This window comes from Mustela putorius, unplaced genomic scaffold (genome assembly GCF_011764305.1).
Source record: "Mustela putorius furo isolate JIRA1106 unplaced genomic scaffold, ASM1176430v1.1 tig00000785_pilon_pilon_pilon, whole genome shotgun sequence".
NCBI classification, from domain to species: domain Eukaryota; kingdom Metazoa; phylum Chordata; class Mammalia; order Carnivora; family Mustelidae; genus Mustela; species Mustela putorius.
In genome coordinates this window covers 11,518,999-11,527,897 of record NW_025421480.1, presented here as the reverse complement: position 1 = coordinate 11,527,897, position 8,899 = coordinate 11,518,999, and the positions used below count along the sequence as shown (strand labels likewise).

At 55.6% G+C, this 8,899-nt stretch overlaps 1 protein-coding gene across 9 annotated transcripts in view; it reads right to left on the bottom strand.

Annotated features, from left to right (window-relative positions):
- Positions 1–4,727: 4,727 nt before the first annotated feature.
- FLVCR1 (FLVCR heme transporter 1) overlaps positions 4,728–8,899 on the bottom strand; it is a 41,252-nt gene continuing 37,080 nt past the window's right edge. Inside the window, exons 13-15 of one of the 9 annotated variants that reach the window (XR_006608006.1) lie at positions 6,868–8,055; positions 6,700–6,777; positions 4,728–6,362 (exon numbers count right to left, since the gene is read on the bottom strand). The gene's annotated coding sequence lies outside the window, so the exon portion shown is untranslated. Of the gene's footprint in view, positions 8,056–8,899 lie in introns of all 9 variants that reach the window. The other 8 variants (XR_006608000.1, XR_006608005.1, XR_006608001.1 and 5 more) reach the window with 8 other exon arrangements.

Here is an 8,899-nt window from a genome sequence, read left to right as displayed (position 1 = left end):
GGCACGGACCAAACGACCTCTTAAGAGTCCCACTACTCATGTGAGTCTGTGATTCTGCCCATGTGAGTCCATGATTCTGCCTGTGCGAGTCCGTGATTCTGCCCATGTGAGTCCATAACTCTGCCCACTCGAGTCCATGATTTGAGACTCCACGGTGGGTTAGGCCACTGACTTCGGCTCAGGACATGATCCCAGGGTCCTGGGATCGAGCCCCACATCGGGCTGTCTGCTCAGCGGGAGCCTGCTTTCCCTTCTCTAGGCCTGCAACACTGTCTACGTCAACATGACATAGACTCATGGTACCAAGTTCCAGCCAGCTGTGTTTCTTGCCCCCTTAATCCATTCCAGAAGTATTTACTGAACACCTACTATGTGCCTGGCATTGTTCAAGGTGCTGGGGATCCAAGAGTGAACAGATCCTCTCTTGTGCTCAACTCGTGGAACAGACCTAAAATCACAGGCAGGAGAGAAGTGGGCAGAATGGTTCAGAGAGCCAGACGGGAGGGGAAGTTTGAGAATCGGGTGATTTATACCCGTCCTTGGGGACCTGTCCTTGTTACATTAGTCTCACCTTCCTTTCCTCCTTCCCTCCTCCTCCTTCTACGGGGGAGCCATCAGTCTCTGCATTTAGTAAGTCAGTTCCAACATTTGGGGGCCACGGGGGTGGTAGGTGGTGACCAACACCACCAGGCAACTCTCGGACACCAGCAGGGTGTGCTACAATTTAACTCACGCTGACAGTACCTACTGAAGACAGGGTCAGATCCCGTAGAGTAAAGGCTCAGTCCAGGAAATCTCTGCCCCCGTCCCCACTTCAGATACAATTGCAAGTTCCCTGGGCTCCCGACCGACTGGCTATAAATCAGAGGTTCCCATGATCCCCTCCTTGGGTTTGATTAATTTGCTACAGTGGCTCACAGAACTCAGGGAAACATTTTAGTGACTACTAAACGACCAGTTTATAACTCAGGAACGAGCGTATGGAAGAGAGGCATGGGATAAGGTACGGGGAAAGGTCTCAAGGCTTCCAGGCCCAAGTGAGATACTCTCCCTGAATCTCCACATACTCACCAACACAAGGCTCTCAGAACCCAATCTTTTTGGGGTTTTATGGAATTTTCAGTGCATAGACCCAATTGATTAAATCACTGGCCATTGGCTTCTGATGCAACCTTCAGCCCAGCTCCCCTTCCCAGAGGTAGATGTGTGTGAGGGGGTGAGACCAAAAGTTCCATCCTTCTAATCATAGGGTTTGTTCCCCTGGCAACCAGTTACCCATCTTTAGGTAATTTCCAGAAGTCTCTCATTACCATAACCAAAGACACTTCATCACTCTTATCACAGGAAATTCCAAGAGTTTTAAGAGTCTTGTGCCAAAAACAGTGACGAAGACCAAATATCTATTTCTTTTTATGGATCACAGTATCACAGCAAGCAACCCAAGGGTCAGAAAAATTCTGCTCCCCCGTCCCAAACTCATACTCCTGGGTATCTGTCATGTCTTCCCAATTCAGCGTGAGCCCCTCACAGCTGAGGACAGGGTCTCAAGTCTCTGGGGGAGCAGATGGTGTAGTTCAGAGTGTGTGGGCTGGAGACAGATATCCTGGATTCGGTCTTAGCTCCGCCTCTTGCGGGAGGCTATCACGATGTGATCTGGGCACCGTCCTAACAGGGCCCCAACCACCCCCTCAGTTCTGAACCTAAATGGGGATCATAATAGCACCACCTTTCACGTTGCTGTGAGGAGTAAGGACCTTGTGAAGACAAAGGGTGTCTGGCACCTGGTAACACCCGGTAGGTGGTGACTCTGACTGTCCTCGAGCTGGAGACGTTAAGCATGAGTGTTTTTTTGTTTTGTTTTGTTTTTTTTAAGATTTTATTTATTTATTTGACAGAGAGAGATTGCAGGTAGGCAGAGAGAGAAGAGGAAGCAGGCTCCATGCGGAGAAGAGAGCCAGATGCGGGGCTCGAACCCAGGACCCTGGGATCATGACCTGAGCCAAAGGCAGAGGCTTTAACCCACTGAGCCACCCCGGTGCCCCCAGCGTGACTGATTAGGCTCCTGGAGAGACCTGCACGGCTATCTGTTGTGGTGGCATCTGCTCTCTTTCTCGTTTGCCATCAGGGCAGGCATCGGATATGTGGGTCAGGAGAGCGCTGGCTGTCGTAACCGGGAGATCCTGAGATCCCAGCGGCTTCACTCAGTAGGAGTCATGCTTCTGTCCTGTGCGGGCTAATGGCATGGGGAGGGAGGAGAGAGGCTCTGCTCCATGCCGTCATGTAGGAGCCAAAGGCTCTGTCACTCTCGAGGAAGGCCAGGACTGTGACATCCAAGTGCCACACAGGCTGGGAGAGGGCAGGATCACAGGGGAGCCTTTTGTGGGCCAGGACAGGAAAGGCATCCCTTAGTCCACTTCCGCTGGCCAGAACTCAGTCACGTGCCACAAGGAGCCTGGGAATGGGGCCAGGAAGAAGTGTTTGGGGGCCTCAAGCATGTGGCCCCCAGGGGTCTTCTGAGCTGGCAAGATCCATCTCCTGATCTCAGGCGTCCAGGACCCAAGGTGCTTATCTCGTCTGGGATGGGCCCTGGGACCACTGTGCCTGTATAGAGCTCCCTCTTCCTGTCTCCTTCGTCTGTGACCTTCTCTAGTTACCTTCCTCCAATTCCTGTTCTCTCTCCAATAACACGTACCTCTGATGAACTCCTGTGGTTGGAGAGAGGTTAATTGTTTGGCCATTGAGGGCTTTGGTGGAGAGGTGCCCTAGGGATTCAGTGACAAAGGATGCTGGGGGAGGAGGATGACAGCAGAGGAACCTTCCAGGGAGCTGTGGCCACCTCCACCTGCTTCCTGAAATCAGAGAGTCTGATCCCAGGCCCCTGGGTTTCCAGGGACCTGGGCGAGCTCTTAGCTCCTGATACTATCCCCTGAACAGCAGCAGCCGTATGGCCTGGGAACTTGTTAGAAATGCAGATTCTCAGCCCTGCCGTAGACTGCTGAATCAGAAAACCAGCTCAGAAAGACTGATAAGCTCAGAAAGACTGTGTGGCCCAAAGCCACACAGCCAGTAAGAAGCAGGACAGAAGCGTTTAGAACAAGTCCTTAGGGAATTCTGGCCCGCGCCTGAGCACCCGGGCCGCGGGTAGGAGAGTGCGTCACACTGCCACCCAGTGGCTGCAGAGCAAACAACAGCCCAGCCTCCCACCGGACTGACTCAGGTTGAGGGGGCAGCGGTGCTAATACATAGATTGGCTGGAAAGTTCTGGAAAGCACGGGGTCAGTCCACAGGGGTAGCAGGGAACTCACCCAAATCTAGCCTCGTAGGCAGTTGTGAAGACTTAGCCTAGCGTCCAGCCCAGAGCCAAACCCAAACTCTTGCTCGAAGGCCAAACCCACCCACCTTTACTTGACCTGGAGACTCAGGGAACGCGCGGCTGGGGAAGCTTCTACCATCGGCCTGACAACCCGGTCAGAGGCAGGCTCCGTCGGCCTCACAGCGCACCAGAAGAAGCAGAGGTCCTTCCTCTCTGAGAGGACACAGAACTCCACCTGGGACCCTGCCAGCGAGGACCATGAGGGCCCAGGGCTGGCTCCACCCAGAGCTTGGGGATCTTAGAGAGGTGGGGGCGGGGAGATGCTGGAGGGAGAAGAGGAAATGTGGTGCCCCGTCAGGGTGCAGCCCTCTCCCTGCTGTGTGATGGGGAACTGCGGGGATGCTGGCAACATCTGAGCTTAACAAGGAGGAATGCCCAGAGACAAAGACCACGTGCTCTCTCCCTTGTCCCTGGGCCTCACACACAGCGGGGCCAGAGGCTCAGCACTCTGGGGACTGACTCTGATTTGTCATTTTTATGGAAGGACTAAGTAGCTCTGGGGTTCCCAGGGGATGTGCCCGGCTTGCTGGCTAGGCAGATTCTAAGGGAGGAGGTAGGACACAGGACCCATGTCTATAGAGCATCCTACACTGTGTGGGTGATTTGAAGTCATGGTCTCCTTTAATCCACACACATGGTAAAACTCAGCTCGGAGAGTTTAGTAACCTGTCCAGAGTCACACAGCTAGTAAGAGGCGGGGTAAACATTTACTCTAAGATCTCACCCCAAAGCCTGTGTATGCTCTGTCCTCCACTGTCTGCTGCTCACTCGCCACTGCAGAATCCCTCTGGGCTGGCTGGCTGCCAGGCAGTTCTTGCATCCAGAAACCCATGGGATCCAACAGCAACAGAGTTTCTTCTCTGGGCAGTTTCTCTGCCCAGCCCTGTGCTCCCAGGCCCCTCACTGGCTCGGGAACATCTCTGACAAGGGGGGAGGCTCCAGCCAACTTAGAACTGGGACATTGGCCTCTGTCTGAGGTGGGTGGGGGAGCCTCTTCTTCCTGGAGCAAGGCTAAGGTCTGGAGGGTGCCCATCTCTGCGCTCCGGGCTCCTAACCAGGGATGCGGAGCAGAGCCAGAGAGGGGGAGGGCAGAGGAGGGAGCAAAGCTGCCGCTCAGTGTATCTAAAGGAGGGACAGATGAGGTCCTGGGCATAGCCCAGCCCCCAGAAGCCCCAGGTGTGGTTGAGTCCCAAGCCAAGTCTAGATGGTGGTTCCCTGATGCCCAGCTCTCCTGAGTTCACCGGTGAGCCCCAGCCCCCTCACAGTACAGGTATCCAAAGCCAAGGGGGCTTTTTTAGATAAATATTCTGCTGCAGACGTAACCATCACCAAAATAAACTTGAGAAAATCATGATCGGATTTCTATTTTAAACTTTATTCAATATACAGTTGTTATCAAAGAGCCTCCCACAGATGAACTCACTCTTTCTCTGGTTGTCTGGCTCAGGAGTATGTGTGGGTGGTTCGTGGGACTTCGTGTTTCCAGAAGATTCCAGATACGCCCAAATGTGGGGGTCACCCATATAGCTCATCCTTATCATTATTATTTGGAGCCTAGAGTGTCTACCTCTGAATGCCGGGAATGCCTTTCCCCAACATCTGTCCCTGACCCACATCCTCACGGGGAGACCCAGGGACTTAGGAAGTGGGTTTCCCTTGGGGAACCAGGGGCGGCTTCCCCCAGACAGGTTGGGTATGGGAGGGTCTCTGTGGACCCAACTGTCTTATGGATGCAGGCGGCAGAAATTCCTTGCCTGGGGCTGAAGCTCTGCCAGCCACTCCTGACCTGCGGGTTCTGACCTCCCTTTCCCAGAGGAGGCAGCAGAGGCTAGGAGAGAGGCCTTCCCTGGGCAATCTCCCCAAGGGGGGGAGGAGCGGGGCCCTGACTCCATTCTTTCCTAGCTATGCAACTCTTGGCAAGGCTGAGTCTGAGTTTATTCTTCCGCAAAATGGTTGTAATTAGTGAGGCTCCAGAATTTTCCATAGGAGGCACTAAGGGGGCCCTCAGGAGAGAGATGGGGGTGCTGGGAAATTGTCTGCAAGCACATATACACCATTTTACTTAGACTACAGGCCTGTGGGGTGGGGGTGAATGGGGGAACTCGAGGCAGGTCTCGGCTGAAGCCCAGCCTTCTTTCAGAGCTGCTGTGGTTGTAGGAACCAAAGTGGCCTCCGTCACGGGGGCAGATGAGATCATGCACATGAACGACTTTGGGGACTGTTCTCAACAGGTGAGGCTTGTTATTATCCCCTCTGAAAGTAGGACCCTAACTGTTTAGTGGGGAGCCTGGCCAGCACTGCTAGCCGTTGGGTCGGCGATGTTGCCCATGGAGCCTTCCGCAGAGGGGCCACACCGAGCCCTCCCCCCAGCCCTGGACGATGCTTCGGTTGGTCATCTGGGGGCTCCTTCCTAACCCAGACCTGTGGTTGGATCTTCCGAGCCCCCAAAGCACTGTTTCAGGAGGAACCTCCCCACGTACCAACAGCCCCGGTAGCCCCCCAACAGGCGGTAAGAGCCTTCCTAGGCAAAGGTGGCCACAGCCCAGTTGCTTTGGGGGCTCGTCGGACGCTTGTGAAAACTTCCAAAGCCCCATCCCCAGTTCGAGGAGTCAGTTTCTGGGAACCGGCTTGAACCATCTGTGGGGTTTTTTGGTTTGGTTTGGTTTTTTAATCAAAGGCATCCCTAGTTACTGTCGGGAAGCTACGTGTGAGCCTCGGACCAGAGTGCTTATGGGATCTGGTCTGCTCTGTGGGACAGACTTCCTGCAAACCCCTCTATTTCGGGAGAATCTTTCCCGTTTCCAAAGAGCTCATCTGTCCGGGGAGGGTGCTGACGTGAAGGAACGGGCAAAACCTCCCAGCCACGTGTCCTTCAGGAAGGAAAGTCGGCCCGGACTGTGCAGGAGGAGGCTGGAGATGGAGCGGAGAAGGGGGAAGGTCGGCCTCTCAGCGCGTTCGGGGCTGTTGCTACGGACAGACCCGCCTGGCCCTGTGGGGAAAGACAGGGAAGTGGAGGAGGTCTCTCAAGGGGCACAGGTGGCTGCTCCTGTCAGACTCGGCTCAAGCTCCAATTCTGCGGGCAGCCTGCCCTCACCTGCTCCCTGCCCGCCTCACCTCTGCCCACCTCTGTCCTCGCCAAAGTACCAGAGCGTGAACCAGGCACGGGCTTCCCCACCGCCCCAACCACCCTCGCCTTCTCATTGCTCAAATTCCCCATGTCTGCCTCCCCAGGTTTCTCTCTCAGAAGAAAGGTGCTTGCTTCAACCCAGGAGTTCTCCCTGTGGGAAGGGGTGAGTCGCTACCCCCCACCCCGCTCCCCCTCCCACCTCTTCTGTCTTTTGCTGCCTTCTCTCCGGACCAGGTAAGGGTGCTGCTTGCTTTCCTGGCTTGGTGGCAGTCAGGGGCTGTGGGGATGGGGTGTCTGCTGTCTTCACCGGGGAGGAAACCGCTTTCCTTGAAGCCAGTTTTTCTAGCCCCGGTGCCCCTGCTCCCACCTGGAACCTGCCCTGTTTCCTGACGCAGGAGTCCGGAGTCCGGAGGAAAGGGGAGGGGCGCAAGACACAGGGCTGACAGGGAGCAGCAGGGAGCAGCGAAGGCTGACACTCCCCAGGGGTCAGCCTGGCCCTCCCCGGGCTCCGTGGGGGAGGAAGTTTGTTCCCGAACAGAAGCTGAGGCCTCTGGGTCTGGTCCCCGCAGGCTGGAGACGGGCCAGCGGCACCACCTGCCTTCTTTCCCCGCCGTCGTCCGCGATGCACCTGCTGGGCTCCGAACCGGCCTGGAGTCTGAGAAACCAGATCCCTACCTTGTTCCTCTTCACTGAGGACACACAAAAGCCTCCCATCTGGACAGTGAAAAGAACAACCAGGTCATGTTTCCACTCACGCCCCAGGGAGCATTTCTGGGGCAGCTAAGGGGAGCCTCTGGGGGTGGGGGGTGCAGAGCCCAGGTAGAACCACCTGAAGAGGCCATGTGTGTGTTCAGCCCGCCCGGGGAGGCAAGGCCAGCTGGCAGGGCCGGAAAGCTGTTCCCACTTCTAGTGTGGTCCTGGGACCAGCAGCGTCTCCTCACCTGGGGACGTACCGGGAATTTGTAATCTTGGGCCTCGCCTCAGACCTGCCGAATCAGAACCTCTGGGCTTGGGGCTCAGCACTTTGTGTCTCAGTAAGGGTCCAGGTGACTCGGAGGGCACTGGAGTTGGAGAACCTTTGGTTAACATAGGCCATGTTCCAAGCCCGGAGTCCTGGGCTGCGAGGCATGGCCAGGGGTGCTGTGGATGACCCCCGGGCGACTCCAGTCAGAGCAGCCTCAGTCATCTCGCTTTGGGGTCAGTAGGGATGGGGTTGGAGAAAGCACACGGCTGAGCTGCCGGCTGCCTGTGGAAGGGAGGTCGCCCCCCACGGTGGCACCGGGACAGGCCTGGGGCAGCAAGCACGGTTGGAGGACACAACGGGGGACCACCGGCGTGGCTCACAGATTCCGCTGAGGAGCAGTCTTCGGCCAAAACACGCTGACTTTCCCCATCTGACACAAGTTGTGCAAGACGGTTAAGCTGAGTCAAACTATCCACCAACCTCCCCGGACCAGGCTTACCTCGGAGGTGCCGCGGGTTCGGTTCCAGACCACCACCGCCGCTCGACTATCACAGAAAAGCGAGCCCAGCGAATGCTTCGGTTTCCCAGGGCCTGTGAAAGTGATGTTTACCGGGGACGGTAGTCTAGTAAGTGTGCCACAGCGTTATGTCCCCCAAAAGACATACCTTAGTTAAAACATACTTAATCGCTAAAAAACGCTAACCACCATTTGAGCTTGTAGTGAGTCGGAATCTTTGTGCTGCTGGAGGCTCTGGCCTTGACGCTGATGGCTGCTGGCGGATCAGGCAGCAGAGGTTGGGGTGAAGGCCAGGATGACGGGGCAATTTCTTAAAATAAGACAACAGCGCAGTTTGCCGCGCCTTGGTTGACTCGTCCTTTCGTGAATCATTTCTCTGTTAGCGTCGAGAACATTTTACCCGCAGTCGAACTTCTTTCACAGCTGAGTCAACCCTCTCCAAGCCTCCCACTGATTTATCCACCCGGCTCCGGAACATTCTAAACCTTCCGTGGCCACTTCGTGCCCACAGCTTCTTCAACCTCAGAGCCCGTCTCAAGAAGCCGCTCTCTGTCCTCAGCGGCTCAGGTTTCGCCATGAGATTGCAGCAATTCACAGGTAATAATAATGACAACGTTCGAAATACTGCAAGGATAACCAGAATGTGACACAGAGACACGAGGCGAGCCCATGCTGTTGGGAAAACGGCACCAAGAGACCTGCTCGGGGCAGGGTTGCCTCAAGCCTTCCGCTGGTGAAAAATGCAACATCTGAAAAGTACAATAACATGTGATACGCCTGTATTTGCCTCCAAAGTGTCAGTAAACATGTGAGAGGTTGTCAGTGGTTAATGTTCACCACGGCCCCTTGCTGTGTAGCCCAGACGGTGGGAGTGTGAAGACACTCGCTTGTTTAACCTGTGTGGGTGTGTGGGTGTGG